The following is a 24,042-nucleotide window of genomic DNA, read 5'->3' as shown; positions in this document are numbered from 1 at the left end:
CAGCACCTAGGAACTGTAGGATATCTTCTACGGAACTGCAGTGAAGACAAAGCAATATGGCTTACGGCTTGGCCCAGACAATCCACAACAGACTGCATGCATCCAATCTTTGGTCTCATAGGGCTGCCAGGAGGCCTGCCATGACTGCCCTTCACCATCAGGCCTTTTTGTGCTGTGTTGGCAACACATACACTGAAACCTGAACATGTGGAGGAACGTTATGTTCAGCAATAAGTCCAGATCCTGCCTACAGCAGTTGGATCATAGGGTCAAAGTGTGGAGAAGACACGGAAAACGCTGTGCCGATTGCTGCACTGATAAAATGACATCTTTTGGTGAAGGCAGTGTGATGGTGTGGGTAGTCATCTCCCTCACTGTAAAAACAAGACTTGTCATCATTAGAGACAACCTCAATGTAGGGAGATATCGAGATGAAATTCTGCAACCAGTTGCAAATCCATATCTCCACAGTCTGGGACCAAACTCTATCCTCCAAGATGACAACGCTTGCCCCCACAGAGCGGGGTTTATCAGAGACTACCTCCAGAATTAAGGAGTGGAGAGGACGGAATGGCCTGCCAGCAGTCCTGACCTCAACCCCACTGAACAGCTGTTCATGCCAGAGTGACCAACACAACCACAATGGCTGACTTGCACAACAAATTCTGGTTGAAGAATGGGATGCCATACTAGTGTGACCAGGCTGGTGATCAGCATGAGGAGGGAGTACCAGGCTGTTGTGGCTGTGAATGGTCCTTCCACACACTCAGGCTCTCGTTTGTTAAATAAATAAACTGTTAAATTGCCAATACAGGTACATCTCAAAAAATTAGAATATCATGAAAAGTTCAATATTTTTTGTCACTCATTTCAGAAAGTGAAACTCATATATTATATAGACTCATTACACATAGAGTGAAATATTTCAAGCCTTTATTTCTTGAAATTTTGATGATTATGGCTCACAGATAATGAAAATCCTTACCAATGTGGCACCGTTTAAAAGGGAAATAAACAGGTTCTCCAACGGTTTAAGGTTTATTGTCAAGAAGCATTTGGGGCTTTCAAACAAAACAATAACACAATATGACAAACATGGACCTGTGGCCCATTACAAGAAGGAAGTTTAACAAACTCAGAGTTTAACCCTGTGCTCTGAGTTAAACTACTGAGTCGACTGTTTCAGAGCAGCAAATTTCAGTGATGTACATTAATTCTGAGTGGGTTCATCCAGAGTTCAGTGTTGGCAACACGACCATGAAAAGCCATCATCAATGGAGCCCTGATACAATGATTCACCATGGCAACAGGTAACAACAAAAGGTCCACATCCTTTATCCTCTCCAACTAGAAATCCTCTGATAATTAATTCATTTTTAGGAAATGAAAAACAAATCGTTACACTGCTTTTGGAGGGTACAACGTAAAGTGTATTAGGGCCACATAAATGAAAAAAGGAAGATTTTGAGATTAATTTAAATTATTAAAAGAGTAAAAGATTACATTATATTTCACCTTTATCCTGTTTAGTTCATTAATTTTAGCCAAATAAATTTACAATTATTGTCATAAATGTAACTTCATGTGGAGTAATGAAGCCCCTTCATATGCTCTTTGACAAAAGCATGCCATGCTTGATAAAAATGTAACTATCTTTAATGTAGTCTGGTGTCTTTATATTCATATAAAACATGGATTATCATTCATATATCATATAAATGTGGATAGTGCTCCTGATACAGACTGAATGAATGACTGAAAGAATACAGAAATGAAACTGGATAATGGCTCCATCAGACTGCAGGTTTATTAGAGAAAACCTGCTCCTGACCAGGTTAGCTTCACAGACATTGTAACTACAGTAATTGAGTCAGAGTTTAAGTTCTCTTTCCTTGTGAAAGAGGCCTGACTCACTTCTCATTTTTAGGTTTGAGTTTCCGCCAACTCTAAAAACAGAAATCTTTGAATTTCCCCTCATTTCAGGGTTAAGAGACTTTGGGTTTTCACTAAACCTAGTTCTTCTGTTGTCACTGATGCCTGCTCGCTGTGGGGTTTTAGCCACTTCTCTCCCTGCCTTAGGCTGCTTAAGGGTTTCCACGTAGGCTCGTGGAGGGGCAGGGGGATCCTCAGGGCTCCAGACCCCTAAATGGTCACATTTTGCCCTTAAAATTTGAGACAGTGTGAGTAAATTTTTAATCTACTCGCGCATGTGCCACCAGTACATTTGCCTATTTTTTTTATTATTATTAAATATTTTTTGTTGCTGACGAACTTCTGCTCCACACTTCAGCCTAGTTGTTGACAATAATGCACAAATGAGCTGGTTTGCCAACTGACATTAACTCCAAAAGAAGAAGAAAGGAGATGAACACCAAAGAAGATGAAGGCAGGCCAATATGTGTGTGTGTGGGGGGGGGGTGTGTGTGGGTGGGGCAAGAATGACCACTGTGATTGGCTAATGTGTGAAAAAAGGCAAGTCTTGGGGTTATCTCGAATCTACAGGTCTCACATAACTCTTGTAAACAACGACCAATGGGGAAGAGGACTATCGGTGCTTACTTTCTCCCCACTAAAACTAGTGTGCCAGAGGAGACAAATCCTGGTCAAGAGTCCAACTTGTTTTGTGAGGAAACAGTCATGGTGAAAAAAGGCAGGAAATTCTGTTTTCAGGATGAGTGGCTGCACGAGTTCACCTGGCTAAGGTATTTCAGGGAGATGAATTCAATGAACTGCAAATTATGCTGTCGCTACCCACAACATGCGGGGAACATGAAATTTTCTGATAATACTGGCACTACACAATTAAAACCCAACACTTTGAGCAAACACACTGCCAGTCTGATCAAGAGGGAGTTGGTGCGGACATGAGCTGAACTGTTGCTAATTTTAACCACGTTTCCCACTGGTTTGTCAGTTTGCAACGTGATATACAGGGGATTGCAGGATTTTCCTGCACTACAAGTGTCAGACTTGTTGCGAGAATTTAATACATTGTGCACAATTGCTGCAGTCTCACGCCAAAATTCCCCACTCGTTTAACTATCTCAGACGTAAAACAACTGTGAGATCGGTTCATACACAGCTTTAGTGAATAAACTAGTGGCGTTGGAGAATTCTCTCTAGTGATACTGAGTCAAAGCACCCCAGCAAACCTTAAACCTCAGCTCTGCCATATGGAGGAGGAGGCTCTCTGGTCAGTGAGTGCATGGGTTTGCTCAGCTCAGATGGAAGGGGCAGAAAACCAGGACTCAGATATTAGATATATTCATATAAACAACATAAATAACATAAGGATATTAAGTTTGTTTAATAAAGGGACCAGGTATAGACTTGCTGTATAGGAAAGGTATCCTTAAATGATTCTGTTTTGATCTGGGGCTGTATAGAAAATACAATTAAATAAAATTAACTCAGCGTTCAAAGAGGGCGGGGTGCCCCCTAATAGAATGGTAGGGGAATTACTGGGTACTTAATAAAAAATAAGAATTTTTGTCTTTGAAAACTTAAGAAAATATTTCATCTACTGGGAGACCTCAATTAAAAAAATAAACAAGTAAAAACAAAACAAACTACTTGTCTAAGTACAAAAGTTTAAAAAGTACTCTTTAAATAAGGTAAAATTTAAAAACAAAGTAATCATCTATCATTTAGACTCCAGCTTTCATATGATATTTTGTGAGCAATAAGAAACTACTGTCAGAAGTTTTTATACTGAGCATTAAGCCTACCATTTTTCTGCATTGATTTCAACAGTGTTGTTCTGGTGTATTTCTCCTTTGGAAATACATAAACACATCTTGAAAACCTGATATATTGCTCAGCTCTACCTGTACCATATGTTCTGCAGCTGCTGAAGCAATCTACTGGAGCTATTGCAAAACTTCTTGTTCCTTTAGATCCCCACATCTTCAAACAGAGTCTAATTTTAGACAAAATCCTCTCTAAGACTATTTTTGAAGATGTGAACCCTCTGGAGTTCCCCTTTAAGTTTTCTTGGAGCCCTGCCTGCCTGTTTACCTGTTTGCCTACCTTTGTGTCTGTGTGTTTATCTAAGAGCTGTTTGGCACACTCACTCCACCAGTGTAATCCTGCCTCAATGACCGAGTGAACTGCCTTCAAACTTGGCCTGCTGTGTCCCGGCGTGAGCCTTTGGATCTCGTTACCTGTGTGCTGTCACTGAATCCCTCACAGCCAGTGTGGTTTGATTTCACTAACAAAGGCTCAACACGTGCACGATGCATGAAAAGTTGATTACTGCAATACAAAGCTTTAATGTGAGGAACTGCTGGGGTGGATTTCCTCTCTCCTAACAAGACCCACTGCTGTGGAGAAACATCAACATGTGACCATGAGTGAATATTAAAGCTGCAGAATATTAAAGTTTAATTGTTGTTATTAAACATATTAGTCCTTTTTTGGGTGGAGGGTGCTTGGTATGATTGCAATTGTGCAATCATATGAATCATCATACAAATTTCATACTGCTGTTAAAATCCAGAGTACTTCCACATTTTAAAGGGAAGTGGTTGTGGTCAATGGTATTCTCTATTATATGAATTCTTGCTGCAACAACTGATGTGATGTAAACAGTGAGGGGAGAAAATTTCAGTCCATGAAACCAGACAAACTAAAGGTGATAAATGATCATCAGAGGAGTCACAAACACTCCTGATTACTTACCTAATATTTCTTTATATCTTAATGATGCCTATTTTAATGACATCATTTTTTCAGCATATGTTTACACAATAATTTGTAACTTATTAAAGATTGAAGTGCAACCAAAAAACTAGGCTGGCTTAACCTATCAAATATAAACATTAACAAGATGTGCTAGCTATGACACTACAGCAGATGTCTTCCTGAGAGTAAACCACCAATGCAGCATTTAACCTTAGAATACTATGTAGAGCTATAACTAGGGCTGGGCAAAATGGATCAAAAGTCATATGTGGCTTTTTTTTTTTTTTTTAGCTAAATAGTGGTATCTATGTTCAAAGCTTTCACATTAAGTCACACACTCATGGAGCTGCTGTCTATTTTTTTTGACTGGAAGAAAGTTGTTGTCCAGTTGGATGCACAAACTGATGCAGAGACAAGCATCAGTTATCAGCAATGACAGTTGAGATCATCAGTCTATGAGAATTAATAAGTAAGATTCAACTTTCAGGTGTAATGTGAAAAGTTAAAGTTTTAAGGTGACATTTAGTTAAGGGCGCACAGGTTAATTATTTGTTTTGATGATTTGTTGGTGTTTTCGGTGGAAGATGGTATTTGGCTATTGTAAGCTGCCGAGTCATTGTAGCATTAATGTGCTACAGGGCTAACTTAGATTTAACAATGCTAGCTCAGTGCTGCTATTGTTAATGTGTTAAACGTAGCATACAATGTGCAACTGACCGCATGGGTGTACAGAAAAGCTCACAATCTTCATCATGTTTGTTTAGACAACTCACGCAAAGACATATAAAGAATATTTTTCTGCATTTCCAAGGTCCCGTTGTTATATATATGAGTCAAGCAGGCTACAATAACAGTTCAGACTAGGGCTGAACGATTTTCAAAGATAATCTCATTGCGTTTTTTTTTTCCCCCAATACTGTGATTGCAATTTAATATGTGATTATTTTTAGGTTCCTCATGTTGCGTTTTTTTTTCCAACAAATTCAAGCAATAATTCATGCTATATTATAACAGTTGAATGTTTGCATAATGTGCATAAAATCTCTGTTTCTACTGTCTCAATCTTGGGTGAGGATCAGAAAGAAAAATGTGTCCCCAGTCCCATTTTAGTGCAGACATGAAGATACCGTATATCACAGTGTTTGTTAAATGCAGGTAGTTTTTAAAAATGGACAAAATTCTTGAGGAGTGCCATCCATTTTTGCTTGAGACAAAAAAGTGTAGCAGAAACTCTGGTTCAGGCTAGGATTTTCTAGATCTACTGTTTTAAATAGTGTCCTAGTGTACAGTTGCCACAGCTTTACAAAGTGTTTCATGATAGCTGCCACTATCCTTTTTTCCCTCCAAGCCTCTGTGCAGTCACATGACTAAAAGCTATCATCAGGACTCATCAAAATATCACCTGAGGATTCTCAGAGATGGAACAGAATGTACATCTGAGTTGGACATCTTGATGTTAACACACTGTGGTGGAAATTGTCTAAAGACATGAAAATGAAAAGACTGACAACAATAAGCAGGAGAAGCTTCATGTGAATTACCATCAACAGACTTGCAGATTAAGCACTGTTTTATACAGTTTCTATTTATTCCATTGCCCTTGGGAATATCAAGATTAATATGTCATTTCTTGAAGAGTAACTAAACGCTCAGAGCTTTTTCCAGGCGGACCTATGTGGGTGTATAGGAGTGCTGTTGATCAGTGAGGGGCGAAGCATTTTAAAGATTTTGCATTAAAATGCGCACCATGTCTGCCATCTACTGGCTGAAACGCAGTAACTGCAACAGAAATTTTTCTACTGGCTGATCTGGTGCTCTATGGTGTATGTGACAGCAGTTTTTGTCATGGCAGAGTTCAACCACTTTTCCCACTACTACCACCTGACATGAGTCACAGTTCGTTCCACCAATCAGAAAGGTTGATGTGTTACTCTGGGATTGTGGCTAGTGTATTGCTTTCACTAAATATTGCACATATAAATCATGTTTTTCTTAAAACAAGGTTGATAAAATACTAGCTTGTGTTTTCTTCATGACCATAAATCATCATTTCCTGGTTTAAAACATTTTCTGTAAAAACAAACAAACAAACAAAAAATAATAAACAACAACCGTTAAATTCACCAGCAGGGGCAGAAGAGTACAATATTTTATTTCTTCTCCAACCATTGTTGCTGTCTAAAATGTATTCAGATGATGCAGAGATGTTTCTGTAATGACACATAATGATTGGACTCAAAAAAGCACTCACATTCTGTTATGGACTTGAGCTGGGACAAATAAATCCATGTTGTTTGGTCTTCTAACACCTGACAACCTCCTTTAACAAACCATTAAGATAACAGCGCCCTTTATGCAGTTGTTTCACTGTATGGAGTTTCATTTGTACATGACACTGTTGCTGTCAGAGCTCTCATGTTGGATTTATTGATTCAAACTGATCCATGACTAAGCTGTAACAGATCCTCATTCTGCTTCACAAGATCTGATCAATTTACACCAGTCAACATTCACTTTGGTATGCAGTGAGATAATCCGAGGAGTACATGGTGTAATCTGTGTCAAACCCCGAGCACGTCTGCCTGTATTTTCCTGCAAATGCAAACATGCCACTGCACATATCCAACAGCCTCAGGAGCTAAATAAAGCACCAGGTGGAGCGGTAATGTAGATGTGGCTTTGCTGTGCTCCTATCATGACTGAGAGATCCCTCCTTCACAATTGCAGCATGATTTTTGAGATGACAAGTAGAACAACTCTAATTCCATGGCTTAATTATGTTCTACAAAGTTGCAAATGCATGCAGAAAGAGAAAGTAGTATTGCATTGTCTGAATAAGCAAAGACAATCAGGTGACAATCCCCCAGGCAATGTTTTTCATGAATCATGCTCGGGCAACTCGTCTTGTTCTAGTTTAGCGCCATCTGTACATTTTCCAGCATGGCGGCAATACATCAGCAACACAGTCACATATTCAAAATTCAGAGCCAGTGTTTCCCACAGGACTGGAATCTATTTGTGGTGGTAGGTTGCCAAACCAAACATGACGTTTGGTTTGGATTTGAATATAAAACTTTCAGTTAATGTCAAATGTAAACAAACACCAAATAAACTTAACATAATGAATTTAAATAAAATATACAATCGCTTATTTAAAGAAATAAACAAAAATAAACAAATACGATGGCCTAAAATTGATATCCTAATATATTTTTGCTATATCCTCATGCACAATATATATATTGCGATATTTTGAAATGGCCTCTCAGCATCTGTATTTAATTCGGCCCTAAATGGCACTAGTTTGGTGATTAAAAAAGACTGTTCTATTGGATTTTTAATAAAGTTCTATGCAGAAAGTAAAAATCAATATAAAGTCAAATTTAGCAGTTTTATTTTGAAATGGACTTTACTCAATCTTTTACTAATAAATCAAAAATGCATAAATCATGATATACTCTGTCTTTCACAGAGTATGGAAAGTCCTGAAATGTTTTCTGGGCTGTGTTTGCTATTGCTGATTATAAAATGATTATTTCCCTCATTAAGGGTGAAGCAAACCTACACAAAACTCACAAATCCTGCAGTCTAGTCCTCCATTCAGGCGCTGCTGTGATTATATTAGTCCATTATCTGTGCTGATGAACGCTGGATCAGTTTCTGACAAGTTCATGACACGAGAGCGTCTTTAGACTTTATTCAATAAACTCTCCTGTGTGATCATGGGGGGGAAAAGCTTGTCTGGAGGTAGGGACATTTTATCTACTTGTTGTTAACTGTAATTTACCTAACTGTTAGGCTGAGATAAGTCTCCGTTGTTGTGGAGAAGTGGATCACATTTGTCCGCTGCTGGACCGTCTACTCTCTGACATGTACGACTCTGGCAGGGAGTTTTCAGAAAAATGTTCGCACCCAGGCAAATCTTGTATTCTGGGTTAAAGGGATACTTCAGCATTTTGGCAAATTTGCCCATTGCCATAATCCCTATAGTCTTAGTGATAGGTTTGTTACCTTTAGTTGTCAGTGCAAGCTGTTTTTAGATTGGTGCTGCTGTGCCAGCTGTGCTGTATATACCTGTACATTCACCACGCTATGAAATAATCATGGAACATTACGATACGGAGATGTTTTAAAGCTAAATGCAAAGCCGGAACTACACTCCAGACATGGCTGCTGCACTGTGTCACTCCGCCCAGTAGTTTACTCAAGAAATAGTTCAGATTATTTGTTTCATGTGTCGTAACGTCACATAATTGTACGTTATTATTTCATAGCGTGGTGAATGTACAGGTCACAACTTGTCCACGTGAGCGTTTTGGAGTTGTTGAATTATGTATTTGATGAGTTTGATGAGGGAAAGCCGGAATATCGTCTGCTTACATTGAGTTAGCACAGCAGCTCCAAACTCGGCAGCGCCGATCTAAAAACAGCTTGCACCAACAACTAAAGGTAACGAACCTTTTACTAAGACTATAGGAATTATGGCAATGGGCGAATTTACCAAAATGTTGAAGTATCCCTTTAAATGTCTTTATGAGATTTTTAAATCCTGGCTTTTCAACAACAATGGGCTCATGTCTTTAGCGACATGTTGTGTTACTGCCACCATTATCTCAGAGTCATATTGCAGCGTATTTTAACAAATACAGCGTGAGCTAGTCCTCTTTCTTTTCAAAGTTGAATGACTGTTCAACGCTGCAGATCCAGCGCTGTTTCTCGATGTCCGTCAGGCATCTAATTAGCCGCTAACTCACCACGCTGCTCTGTTTACCTTCTTCTCCCTTGCTTCTCTCACTTGATATAAAAAAAAAAACCCAGCCGCATGTGCAGGAGTTTTCTGGATGGGTGGAGCAGAAAAAGACAGCTCTCTGCTGTGAGAGATGCATTCAGGGACAATGGGAGAAGCGAAACTCCAGCGAGAAGTGCATGCTGGCAGCTCAAAACTTTCACATAATTTATACTTGGATATTCGCGATATAGTCATTTTAACGACACGCTACATTCACACAGCGAGGGCGAACAGGTAGTGCCAGAATGTATTTGTGGCGGGCCTAATTAATTTTTGGCAGTCCGCCACAAATAAATGAATGTATGGGAAACAATGAGAGCAAAGGGGACATGCACACTCGATGTCTGTTGGAATAAAAAAGCCCAACACTATGTATTATGGATCTATGCAGTTGTGGCATTAAGTTGTACACACAAAGAGCATCTACCATATTGGCTCACATATAAGACAATCCTGGCCTGTGTACTGTATATGTGGATGAAACTCAGTACCTAAAATACAAATTACATCAAGTTATGTAATGAGTGGCTTTAATTGCATACCAATTAGTGCATTAAAGCTGATTGCCCTTAATATTATTGACCCAGGTACCATCTGTTAATATGGAGGAGGCAGGTTTAACAGCCTATACTTCAGCCAGACAGCAGGGGGAGCTCTAGATATTTGCACTTTACTAACAGGCAGCTACTGCTCTGCCCATTTTAATACACAGTAAAGTTGGACCACAGCCAACACAATAAGTTTACACACAAGTCCCGCCTCTGGCAAGGCAAGGAGCCAATTACAGCTGAGGTTTTAGGGGGGTTAAATGAGGATAGCTAATCAGAAGCCCACAACCACAAACACAAAGGATCTGGAACTTTAGCATTTTTATAGAAGCACATATTCACATGGCTTAAAAACAAACATTTAAGTGTAGTGTATTTAAAATAAAACACAATGTCTCTTGACTAAAGCTGAAATCAGTTTAAAAGAGACAAGCAATACATTGCCTGTCAAACCTCACTATGGGGCCAGTGAACTAATGAGTTAATCCTTGTGAGGAGTGTCTGTTACACTTAAACCAGACTAAGATCTCTGTGAACCATTATGACACAACTCATTGGAGAAGACACTTAACTCCACACAGCTTCCACTGCTGCATCAGTGGCTGCAACGCTCTACATGTGGAAGAAATGGATAAGTGAGATGACTACAAAAGTGCTACACAAGTTCAAGTCCATTCAGAATTTCCCATTTAGAGAGGCCTAACTTGAAACTGTTTTATACTGAAAGGATCCATAGAAAAAAAAACAAATAAAAAATGGTTGTAAAGTATTTTTACACAACTGTCTACCTCATAAACTACACACGTCACAGTTATAAAAAATGTTTACTCTTCTCTACACTGGCCAAAGGTCATACAGTCTTTACAGTCTACTCGTCTAGACTACCATGTGACATGTTATAATGGGATCAACAAAAAAGTTATCAAAAAGGCACTCGCCTATTAAATCAGATTATATACTTATTATAAGAAATGAAGTCTAATACTGAGGGATGATTTTTCTTAGATTTACTAGTGATGCACAATAAGTTTTTTTTTTAACTGATAGCTGATCATTTCTTACTCCTGATGGCTGATAACCGATAAGAACTGGCATTTTTTTTTCAATCATTGATTTAAAAAAAAAAAAAAAAGAAAAGCTTTTTCAATGTGTTTATGCACATCTGGGGGTAAGAAGGGGTTAATATGTAGTCAGCAAAGATACTTATAACTAATTCTAACTGACATCATTCATGTTTACATCAAAAAAGAACAACTCTTGCTTCACAGCTATTATTTTTTTAGTTAAACATATGTGTATCACACAAAGTACAACATACACAAACAACTGACATAGGTTTCCCCCCTTTTCCCTTAAAATGGATTAAAGTATTTTGACAAGAGGTCAAATCTGACATTTCAATAAACTAAGCAAGAATTCAGCTGACTTATGTCAAATCAAACATAAAACCAAATGATAACAGGCTGTCACGCTTAACAAATGGAGATGTTTGGGGTCTGTTTTTTGTTTGTGTTTTGCTGCACAAGTCAGAAATAAAGAGAGCAGATGTTTTACATAAAGATTAAAAATGTGCACTGACAAAAGTTATATCAGAAATAGCTTAAAAATGTTAAGTCCACCATGGTCTGTGGCTAAACTTCTGTTCCTTATGTCGATCAGACTGAATGTAACCACATCAAACAGAGCAGGCAGGGATACGTCTATGAAAGTAGTGGTGGATCAGGAGACTGTTAGACTAATTTTGTCATTACTAGCATTGCCTTTTAGCTCTGGCAAACTTTCTGCAGCTTTCAAAGCCTGCTCAATCAGCACTCTGCCTGGTTAAAAGATCCGTTTTGTTAAAACTCAAGGACTGTTTTCCACTCTTCAGAATCTTTGTGGGGCAAATTTTGCAAACACTGTCTTGCTATCCTCCCTGTAAATACTTAGATGGGACATATTATGCAAAAATAACTTTTTCAGTCTTTTCTAACACAAATACAGTGCTTAACAAATTTATTAGACCACCTGTCATATTTGTCTCAGAGACCAACCAGCATCATGAAGTGCTTTAATGCGGACTCTTTCATTTTCAGTTAGCTCTCCACGTTTTACCATTTTGAACAGGAATGAGGGATATCAAACTGAATTCACCTTTTTAGACCCAAATTTGAGCCGGCTCACTGGGCTTCTCTGAGAAGTCAGAAATTAATCAAGCATAACATTCAACCACTAAAACTCATTTTTCTGTTCAGGAATGCAAGTAAATAATTATAATTTGACATATTAATCAAGATATAATAATGTGCTTTACTATTTTTTCAGTTATTTTGTAAATCAGTAAATTTGAAAAATCATGGATAACAATAATAATTATATTTTAGCATTAAAAATATAATTTCTGTTAAAGAGCTTCTACATATTGGTGTATTAACCATTGCAGAAACATAAAAAATGATTTTGGTAATTACCAATGCTGTTAATTTGGGCTGCTGTGGCATAAACCTTATTTTGGGTGGTGGTCTAATAAATTTGTTAAGCACTGTATGTGTCCCTGGCCTGTCCACAATCCCCTCAAGTACCAGAAAAATTCATTCCCTCTCCCCCTCTTTTTCTCCACCTTTTAGAAAATGTGTGCTGAAACAAGCCGTTCACAGATTTTACACCTAGTGACCTCACCAGGGGCGTAAGCACTGGTCCCTAGGTTTGGTTGGCCCTCCCCCACTTGGAGGAAAGTTCTGCCCTCCTCTACTGATCCTCTCAGCTATCAGCTGAGACGCTGGATAGCTCAGTTGTTACCGGCTGACTATGGTCTGATTGATGGTTCAAATCCCAGTCAGGTGCTAAACTTTAGATAAAGTGTCTGTAACATCAGGAGTGCTGCATTCATTTCCTGAGAAAGGTGTGGTCAGGGGCAGAGTCAGACAGCTAATTTCCATTTAAGCCACAGGCACAGAAACGGCTGAAACAAAGGTGTTTTTAGACATGCAAAAATCCAATACTGGAGTGTTTTTTCAGCAATAACTTTACAGGCATGTTTTGGGGACCTCTGAGAACAATATGAACTTGTCTTAAAAGGGTAAAATATGTCCCCTTTAATAACTCCGCCAGTACTGTCGTGTTGTTAGCCTCTGTTAGCCTCTTAGCACTGAGGCTACTTCTTCTTCTTCTTCTCTGTTGGTTAACAGCGGGTCATGTACCGTGGCACCACCTACTGTTTTGGAATGTGCTGTCTCATCAGAGAGAAAACAAACGCCTTTATTATTGGTGGATTGAATCGCTCAATTTTATTATCGGAATAATAAAAATATGTAAAATATTATATCGGTACTGATAATTATCATGCATCCTTAAATTTACTGTTCATAGTTCAACAGATACACTTTTAAGACTTATGTTCAAATTAATAACCAAAACAAATAATTACTGGACAACCTGGCAATGCAAACATCTCTCATGAATGATTTTGTTTGCCCCTGATAATACTATGGCTTCCTTGGTTTTAGTACTCTAAAACGTGTAAAGGTTTATTTGTTTTTCAGATGTTTTTACTAACTTGGGGTTTAACTGGGATCCTTTTCAAAATGAACAAATCTACCAGTGTTTTCCTTAGTTAATCCTTGGTTTATAAAACATTATAATAGATAGACACAATAATAGACTATAGTCTATATTAACATGGACGGAGGAACAGCTGCCCATGAGTGAAGCCAAAAGATGTAGAAATCTCCCCGCTGACTGGCTACAATATTGGTCCTAGATTCTGAGATGATGTCACACAGCAGTAGAGAACTGCAATTGGGGGAAAATTATTTTTTTTTGCCAAGCATTCAAAGTGCAAAAATAACAACATTCCCAATTCTCAAGCTACTTTTGTGTTATAATTTTATGCAACTCTCAGCAATGATAGTAAGGAAGTGAGATAGCACACTTCTCATCAATCTCCACTCCAGGAAACAATGTCATGTACATGTACAGCATAAAAAAACATGCACGGTGACAATTTTTTCACACCTATTACAATAATAAGGCTGATTTTTGCCTTATTCCCCCCATCCTCACCAATGTCAGCAAAGGCCTGATTATCTGATGGTTCTTAAGATTATCTCTCCAGAATTTACTGTAGTGTGAGGTATGTTAAGAGTGATTTTACCCATCATGCTCTGTTTGGGAGACGATTGAAGCTGCTCTGTTTAGAAATCACCAATACATAACATGTCCATAAGAAATCCTGTTGTGCAGGGGGTACATCAAGAACAGCCGAGCAGACACTCTTTAGCTTGTTACATGGAATGGAGGGACAGCCAATCAGGGAGCAAGCTGACTGAGGAGGAAGCACAACAAACACAGCCATAGCATGATAGTAAACAGTAAGCATAAAGTTAAGATGGATGTCAAAAATGGAGAAGGAACTCCTTGATTTTGTGGCAGCGAGTGTTTATACAACTTATCCTGTAAAGTAACCACAGTCTTAGTGACAAGTAAAGGAGGACTGAAATGATTACTGCAGTAGCTGCAGCACGTAGCTAACAGTCACATTTGAATGTTCAAGATTTGGAGTTTCAAGAATGAGGACTCTGGTTGTTGATGAATTAATCTGTCATTATTTGTCATCATGTGTGGAGTCTATCACGTTTCAGTTAAGATTTTTAAAAACCTTTCATGTGGGCCAGGCTTGATACAGACAAAAAAACAACAGGAATATCTGAGTTCTTTCGAAGCTTTGACGGACACAATGCTTTTGTAATCAGTAGCTTTTTAGTGTTGTGTAACATCTTAGAATATTAATGAACACTTTCAGGTCAGGATCACTGTAAAATTATGAAAGACTAAAGTTTCAGTCTCTGCAGCAGTGTGGATGCTACAAAGGAGTGGTTACAGATGTAACTGAACGTATGGGTTGGTTTCTGATTTATCTCTTGAATCTTTGGCGGCATGTCTGAAGGAACAGAGAGTTAAAACACAGACTCCTCACTGGTTTTACTAAGGCAGAGTGAAAAGTTTGTGACACCTCTCCTGATCTAAACGCTCTGGATCATCATTAAAGGCCCCGTTCACTCCGCCGTGAGTTCCTTGTTCTGAATGGACCTCAGCTCAGGTTTAAGTAGGACACTGTCAGCTGCCAGTGATTCGAGGTCACCAAACGTTGATAAGCACTGGATGTAGTTTTGTCCTAAAACATCAAATCAATCACACTGTTTAAGTAGGAGGCTTCATCAGTTACCCTGCCCAGTATTTGCATTTTTGAAATCAGATCCCTATATGTTCATATTTTGGGGTCTAAAAGTTTAGAAAAAAGTTGAGTAATTTCCAGAGCAGGTTGCTTCAGTCAACGCTCAGAAATCAAGCAATTAAGGCAGCAAGATTATTTCTTGATATAAATTAGCCTGATCAATGTATAGCCAATAAAATGCTGGTTTTTGTTTGCAACAATTTGACATTTCCGTTTAAAGTGTCAGACAGAAAAAATAAATGATCCTTATTGATACAACTTTTGAAGTAGATTCATTAAGAGCCATTTAAACAAGAACAGGAAACTGCATGTCTACTGGCACCTCTATTTTTTTAAATCAAACTAGAATTGAAAATAAAATACCTTTATCTAAAATGTTTTAATTTTCATATGATGCCAAAAAAACCTATCAATATCAATGCCTGTATACCACAGCAACAAAACCAAAAGTCAAAAGCACTAAATACTGGGTAATTTCCTGTTTTTTTATTGCCAGAAATTGCAAGATTTTACATTTTTGGTACTTTTTGATATTATCAATCAATAATATAACAGAAAATTATTTCATTTTAAAACCCAGTATCAGATAATCATCCAAAACTTTGAAAACCTTCTGTGTGGGTCTATACTATACTAGAAAAGTGATAGCTTTTTTTACTGTGAAAGATAGTGCAGAATGATAAAAAAAATTAAATGCATTAAAGCATTTAACATTTAAATTTTGCAATTATAATTTATTTATTTTGGACTTCAATTCTGTTATTATTCAAAATCTCAGGCCTGTAATTAATATGAAAAAAACATATGAAGTGTGATATTTGACTAGATAACTATTAGGGATGTAACGATCCATCTATGTACATCAACTGGTTGATTAATTATTCAATCAGATCTACAGAAAGCCAAAATTTGTTCCACACTGTCACCTTCTAGCTCCACTTTTAGTTTGAAATGGAGGAATATATTTAAGACAGAGACTATATTTTGCCGACTACATCCACATTTTTATCTGCATACAACCATTGTATCTGATCGTTCATGAATAAAAACCACTCTACTCTTCTTATTGCTAAAGTAGCACAAGGGGTGTCTGATACAGACTCAACAGATAAACAGAGAGGAAAAGTCTGCTGCCTCAAGCCTCCTTTGATACTGATTGAAGCCTGATGCCTCATGTTAATAAAATAATAGAAGCTGTCTGCACTAGAAGTGGATCAAGCAGGAAAGCTGCCTTCTTAATATTACCCCTCTTTCGTTCTTGTTGTGAGGCTGCTCATCACAAGAGTGTCCTTTAAAATAAAACCTTGTTCTAACTCCTCCATTTATCAAAATTAACATTGCAATAGATCAAAAATATAGTAACTTTGTCACTGTAATGTCACACGCCACAGATTGAATCTTATTTAAATCTCAAAATGTGCAACAAAACAAGTGAATTCTATGCCACATTAATCAGCAACTATGTGAAGTATGAAGAGCTGATAAGAGAGCAGAAATATCTGTTCAGGTCCACATGTATGTAAATACATTCAAGAAAAAAAATCTAAACTAGGACAACTGAGTAAGAATTGTAATCATGCTTATGAAAGGTTGCAGAAAAAGGACATATTGTTGCTTTAGAGTGATCTGAGGACACAAGGAAATAGAAATGTTTGGAACTAAAAATGTTTGCTGTTGTAAAATCAACATGTTTAACACAAATGTCCATATTATGTTCATAATTAAAAGTTAATCATGGGGGCCGTCAATTTTATGTAATTAGATTAGGGATAGGCATTTGGAAGAAACCTGCCAACTTGAGCATCTATAATGTTAACGGTCAATTAATTGATTAATTGTTATGTATGTATAAAAACATACACGGGCATATATATATTAGGGGTGCACCAATCAATCGGCCAAGATGGGTATTGGCACCGATTTCCTTAATTTTTGGAGATCAGCGATCAGCTGATCCTTGTAAATAAGATCGGTGGATGAGATCGGTTTCATATGCCTCTACCTACTAAAATGTGAAAAATGAAAGACTAAAGGAACTGATATAATTTAGTAGTTTGGATGGCAATGCTTTAAACTTTTCATTTATATTTGAGAGAACTACCTCATGTGCATTTAAAACAACAAGTTTGTATTGTTTCATGGGTATTGTTCAATGTTATTCAATAAAATAAGATTGGAACATTGAAGGTGTATGCTGTCAGTTATAAAAAAAATCGGTATTGGCAAAAATCAGAACTGGCAGGTCAGGCTTTTTAAAGATCGGTGATCGGCCAGAAAATTGCAATCGGTACACCCCTGATATATATATATATATATATATATATATACACGTATATGTATATGTATAACATCTCCCTATATAACAAAAACAGGTAACTAATGAGTATGTTTCTCAATAATTTATTTGTTTTCACCCTTCGAAAGCCTAGGGCTCTTAAACATAAACAAAGCACGGTCTATTGTTTTACCTACTGAGGGGATGCGCTAAAAAATATGCAAGCATCTCAAAAAACTATTCAAACCCCAAAACAACCACAACAAACAATAGCCTTAGTTGGCTGCCATTTTTTTCACAAAATAAAGTTAGACGGAATCCAAAGTCAATAGCCCATCATATAACAGAGAGCGGGCCTCATTAAAAAAGAAAAACAACAACAACCAAACAAACACAAAACCCACTCACAATGTCATGACAGTAGATATTGTTGTGCAGTGCAGAGTAGGAAGTGTTTAGTCTCTTTATTAAATGCCAACATCAGATCGACTTAATTCCCCGTGATCGACCAAATTCTTAACCACCAATGAATCGATCGGCAATTAATTGTTCCCATCCCTAAATTACACAACAATAAAAAATGTTACTGTAGTGAAATACAGTTCATTGGTATTTCTGTCAAAAGAGATTGTTTCGCCTGATACTGATCATAGGCTCCTATATTGAATTAAACTGAAATCATATTGTGACAGAAAAATGATAAAATTCAAAACACTGCTATTGTACCATATTTTGATGAAACAGGTGATTTAAACCTTTAATTACTATGTACTATATAACTATGTAATAACTAACAATAGAGAATCTGCATTAGCAGCTTTACCATTAACTATTTAACATGTTTCTCATAGTAGTGGGTGGGAAACCAGTATCACTAACATCATGGCTATTATTTCTGCTACAAAATGAGTTTTGCAGCACCATCAGCATAATTTTAGTGCACCAACAAGGCAATACTGATGTCCCACATGGCTTAAACTAGACAAAGCAGTGGGTTAATAGCTAAATGTAGGAACACAGATGCATAAGTTTTAACTTAGGAATCAGCCAGTCCTGGGCCTTTTCACAAACAACAGCCATTGGCTAATAATGTGGGCATTAACAGATGTCAGTAGCAGTTGTTTATCTGTGGTGTTGTATCCGTTTTAATTCTGGCATTTAACATAGCCAGCGGCTGATTCAGAGAAGAGTTGAATTCTTGGGCAAAGGTGTGACCTGTTGGACAAACTTTGATCTGTTTCCATGAGAGACAATGACGCCACTGTGGGAGTCTAACACTGAAAGAAGTACTTTAAAAAAACATCAGCATCACTATTGGCATCAGCCCTGGTTTCTACTATCAGTGTATCTCTAAAGAGTAGTGTAGCAGAGGTCTGTTTTCCAAAAGGCATGGTTAGAGTGATCTAAAATGCTGTTCATGTTTGTACTAAAGGCTAAACTACACAAACGCCAGACTAGGCCTTAGTTAGTTAATGTTACTGAGTGAACCACAAAAGCTGTGTCTGATCCAGGCGATCCAGTCAAATCCAATCAAGCCAATGCTACACCATCAGCTCTCATGTTCTGCAGGGTTAAGATATCCGTTTTAGAGAGAGGGGTAATGTCTGTTCTTAATCTCTCTGTAAAGATCCTTTGAGTTTAGGTGTGATCAGGATAAAACATCTGTGATGATTTCAAGTTTAGAAGGTTTTTAATATTCACCATCCTCAACACACAAGCCCACATGTTTGTACATGTGTAAAAATGAACTGCATTTTTGCATGAGTTACTATGCCAAAAAAATGTAGCCTGCATCTTCACATATTCTCTATGACAATTCAAATAAATGTGCATGCTTTAATGAATAGGAATCTTACAGTTCTGTTACTCAAGAAAATCTGGTTATTTTGCAACAATCATTATTGCTGTTAAATTACATCACAGACCATAATTGAACTGACTCTACTGTAACCCTCAGCATTGCATTTAACCGGTTCCATCATCTGGATCAAATAACAAGTCACCTTCTTGCTCTCTGTACATGTGCAGATGTCAGTGCTCTCCCCTAGCAGCAGTCTAGATTACAAAACCGACAGTCACATCTTGGGTGGGGCCCCAATCTTGATTTGAAAGCAGCCGAACAAGTTCCAACAAACACATTAAAGGGCTAATTGTATTGAACATGCTCGTCTAATGCTCTCCAGCTTTTAGAATATGGCTCCAAACCCTCCTTTCCGTGCTTGTACACAATATTATTTTTACAACACTTTGGAGAACCGGCTGAATGCGTCTTGCAGTAATGCGTAGACACTGCATGCAGCGCTGTTGCAAAAATGAGTCTGCTCTGAGTTCCCACAAAACAGCAGCAAACAGGCAGAGCGAGCGACCTTAAATACCCTCAGCTGAGGACGGATGCTGCCTTCAATTGCTCCTTGGAAACTCCCTGTTTGCATGAAGGGAATTTGAACTGTCATGCATTGGTAGCTTTAGGATAAAAACTGCACTTCAGCCTTACTTCAAAATGAATTTTTTGTGCCTATTTGTGCAGTTTATTATTAAACAGAGCTGAACTAGTGATGCAAAGAAATCCAAAATGATTTATTGCCACAATAAATCCTTTATAATTCTAAAAATCTTTGCACTGAAAATACAAAGTAGATGACAAACAGGGATGGCTGCCTTTGTTCCCACTGCCTACAAATCCGATGCTGATTATAAATAACATCATTGGTCGGGTGTTTTAAAACACTTTACAAATCTGCATTAAAAACAGGCATGATTCTGCACTGGAAATCACTGCATGAGCTCAGGGACACTTCCAGAAATCATTGTCTGTCAACAAGGTTGGCCATTTAAGCTGTATCATGCAAAGAAGAAGCCATATATCAAGATTGCCGTCTTCTCTAGCTCATTTAAAATGGACTGAGGCAAAATGGAAAATTGTTCTGTGGTCAGATTAATCCAAATTTGAAATTCTCTACGGAAACCACAGACACCATGTCCTGCAAACTAAAAAGGAAAGGGACAATCAACATTGTTATCAGCGCACAGTTCAAAAGCCTGCATCTCTGATGATATGAGGTTGCATTGGTGCCTATGGTGTAGACAGCTTGCACATCTGGAAAGGCACTATCAATGCTGAAAAGTAAATAGAGGATTTAGAGCAACATATGCTCCCATCTAGACTGTTTCTTTCAGGGAAATCCTTGCATATTTTAGCAAGACAATGCTAAACCACATCCCCCCCATATAACACAACAGTACGGCTTCACAGTAGAGAACTGGCCATCCTGCAGGTCAGACTTTTCACCAACAGAAAACACTGGCCGCGTCATAAAAGGAGAAATCCAGCAAAGAAGACACAGGACTATTGAGCAGCTAGAATCCTATATCAGACAAGAATGGGACAACATTCCTCCCCCAAAATGGCAGCAACTTGTAGAAGAGGGGATGCTACACGATGGTAAACATTTTGTTTGACTTGCTGCTGTCTTGGCCAGGACACCCTTGTAAAGGAGATTTTTAATCTCAATGAGGCTTTCCTGGTTATATAACTTAATAAAAAAATAAAATAAAATAAGCATGGCCCTGTCCCTACTTTTTTGAGATGTGATGCTGCCATCATATTCAAAATGAGCACATAATTTCAATGAAATTGTAAAATATCTCAGTTTCAACACCTGATATGTTGCTTATTTTCTATTTTTTTTTAAAAAACATATGGATCTATTAGATTTACAAATTATTGTATTGTTTTTTTTTACATTTTGCATGGCGCCCCATCTTTTATGGAATTGGGTTTATACTTGTTGGTTTTACAGCATCTGTTTAACAAACTTTGAACCCTCTTAACACTTGAAAAACTGGTAAAAGTGATATTAAATAAGTGAAAGCATATGTAGTATGCAAAAATAATCATATACGTTAATAAGTTAAATGAAATGGGGTAATTATGTTTTTAAAACTACTGGTGATGGGCTCTTGCAGCCAAAAAAAAAAAAAGTTTGCAACACAACATGCATCAAAGTAATCTTTTATCTAGTTTTGAAGATTGCAGACAGCCAAAATTGTGGCTTAAATTATAATTGGATTAATTGCCCAGCACTAGCGTTTATTATTAAACTAATATCACTGATAATGCCAGCTGCTGTCATATCAATCCGCCCCCATTGCCAGGAATAAATAAAAAACCTCCCACAGTCACCTTGCTGTATCATCCATCCTGAAGTATTATCACTCACACTTGCATTTTCTGACAGCCTTTGAAGGCACCATCCCATGCTCTTATGTTTTACCTATCATAACTTCAGACTACAGCAAGATAATGAGGACATTACAAAATTATTTGCAAACAGGCTGAGCTAACTTTGCGCTGGAAAACAAATCTTTTCCCCCTGGGGACTGAAGCCACATGATTCGTCAAATGAAGCATTAACTAGCAACTCTCAGACGGCTGTTTGTGATGACTGAAGAGCCATGTTCACAAGTCCAACCTTTAAGGTCACTAATGTACTGTGAAAGGATTGCGTATTTGGCATGCCAGATGTTGATCGAGCGCTTTACTGAAGTTCACGTTGCCAAAGCGAAAGCAAAGGTTACCACAGACACATGGCATGTAACAAATCTATGACGTGTTATTCAGGTCATTTAAGTGAAAAATAACCCGCCAGAGGAGGGTAAAAAGAGGCTGGTAGGATACCCGAGGATATGAGGGGAACGATGACTTGGGCCCATGAACCAACTCCCCTCAAGTCTTCGGTTAATCTAGCCCGGGTTCGTGCTGTGCCCTCTCTTTGACGAACCTCGCTATCAAATCAGATGATTAAACTTCATCTGGCTGTTAGCTACAATGACCAACCCATAAGTGCTACTAATAGGCTTATTAATATTTCCCACAAACCATCGTTTAATTCGGCGTTGAAAAAAAGGCACCAAAAATTCAATTAATGCTAACTTTTCAACCTGTTCTCCATTTATTCTTGCGAGCTCATCCCGCGAAAATACACAGCCGTGGGCGTACGGAAGCCGCGTAAACCAAAAATAAAGTTAAAGTTTTGGGTAATAAAACACGCCTAGTTTAATTAAGTGAAGGCCGAATTGTCATACATATACAAACGATTCTAGAAGGATCTAAGTTGTGTTTGACTATGTATTTTGAGCCTGCCCATAAGTGAGGTAACACTAAATTGCACAAAATTTCAAGGAAGTTTGACGGGGGCAACTTAGAAGACATGTATCACGAAGAGCACAGAACCTCCCTTCAAAACCTGTTAATTTAATTTGAAGTAGCTCCTAGCTAAATTTCACATCTCTTAAGTGCTACTTAGATACTTGATCTGATTTATTACAAGCTAGTGTTTAATTCGGCGTCAACACTAGACGTAAAACTGTAACACAAGTTTAACTTTTTACACCAATTCGTATTTTTAAGCTGCAAGCTCGATCGGTCAAAATACACCATCGTGGGCGTACGGAAGCCGCGTAAACCAATAATAAAGTGAAAATTTTACGTAAATAAGGCATAGGTTGTTGTTTAATTTGTTAACCGAATACTAATAAAGATTCTGAGGATTCTAGAAAAGTCTAATTAATGTTCATTTAGGTGTGCTGAGTGCGCCGAAAAGCGAAGCAACACTGAATTAGGTGAAAAATCAATGTAGTTCGACATAGGCAACTTGACTCCATATGACATAAATAACACTGGTGGTCATGTTAAAAACATTAATATGAACATTTCGCTCATGGAGGCTTGCACACAGCCACCTTGCTGCCATACTGTCAGGCACCCAGTTTTTGGAGAGACTGTTGTCATACATTAAAAATACCAACAAAAAGAACATACCGCATATGCAAGACGAAGCTCGTATCCGTTTATAATTTGGAGTCCCAGTGTCTGTGCATTCCTCCTCAACTGGAACCAGTGTCGATCTCTGTCGGCTAAACTGTGCGGGACGCAGCGCCAGGGTTTAACCTGAAATGACCCGCGCTGGTGCAAATCAGGCGAGAGCTCTGCGTGTGAGTCTGCGTGTGCACTGTATCTGTGTGCAGAGAGAGTCCACGGCTACGGGAGTCTGACAGGAAAAAAACTTCAACATGGAGCCGAAAACAAACCTCAAAAAGCGGCACACGAACCGAACTGACAATTGTAGCGCTCGGACCGATCGCTACGGGGAATCAGAGAGCTGATTCACGGGCAGGAACCGACCAAAATAAGCCTCGCCCTTATTACCAACTCCCAAGTTTTTTTTCTCCTCTTTTCGATGGCGGTTGGCTGTTTTTACAGTAGGCCTGGTACATGCCGACAGGGCAGAAACATACTGCTCTAACTTAGCCTACTGTGTGTCAAGAGAGGCAGGAGTAGTATTTGTCATGAATATTTTTAATAGGCTACATGCTGCATTATTCATGTCTTTATTAATCTTTTTTTTTTTTTTTGAGTAAATATTTGCACATGGTCTCAATAAAAACCCAACCACAAACTTTCCTATATTTTAAGAAGTCAATTATTTTCGATGCTGACCTTGAGCCACCTTTTCTGCTTTATAAATACGTACAT

At 38.1% G+C, this 24,042-nt stretch overlaps 1 protein-coding gene across 2 annotated transcripts in view; it reads right to left on the bottom strand.

Annotated features, from left to right (window-relative positions):
- thrb (thyroid hormone receptor beta) overlaps positions 1–23,721 on the bottom strand; it is a 223,259-nt gene extending 199,538 nt beyond the window's left edge. Inside the window, exon 1 of one of the 2 annotated variants that reach the window (XM_041809841.1) lies at positions 23,329–23,721. The gene's annotated coding sequence lies outside the window, so the exon portion shown is untranslated. The remainder of the gene's footprint in view (positions 1–23,328) is intronic. The other variant, XM_041809837.1, reaches the window with a different exon arrangement.
- Between the last annotated feature and the right edge of the window lie 321 nt (positions 23,722–24,042).

Source organism: Cheilinus undulatus, linkage group 16 (assembly GCF_018320785.1).
Source record: "Cheilinus undulatus linkage group 16, ASM1832078v1, whole genome shotgun sequence".
Classification (NCBI taxonomy): Eukaryota; Metazoa; Chordata; class Actinopteri; order Labriformes; family Labridae; genus Cheilinus; species Cheilinus undulatus.
The sequence above is the reverse complement of the archived record's forward strand: the minus strand, read 5'-3'. Positions and strand labels throughout refer to the sequence as shown.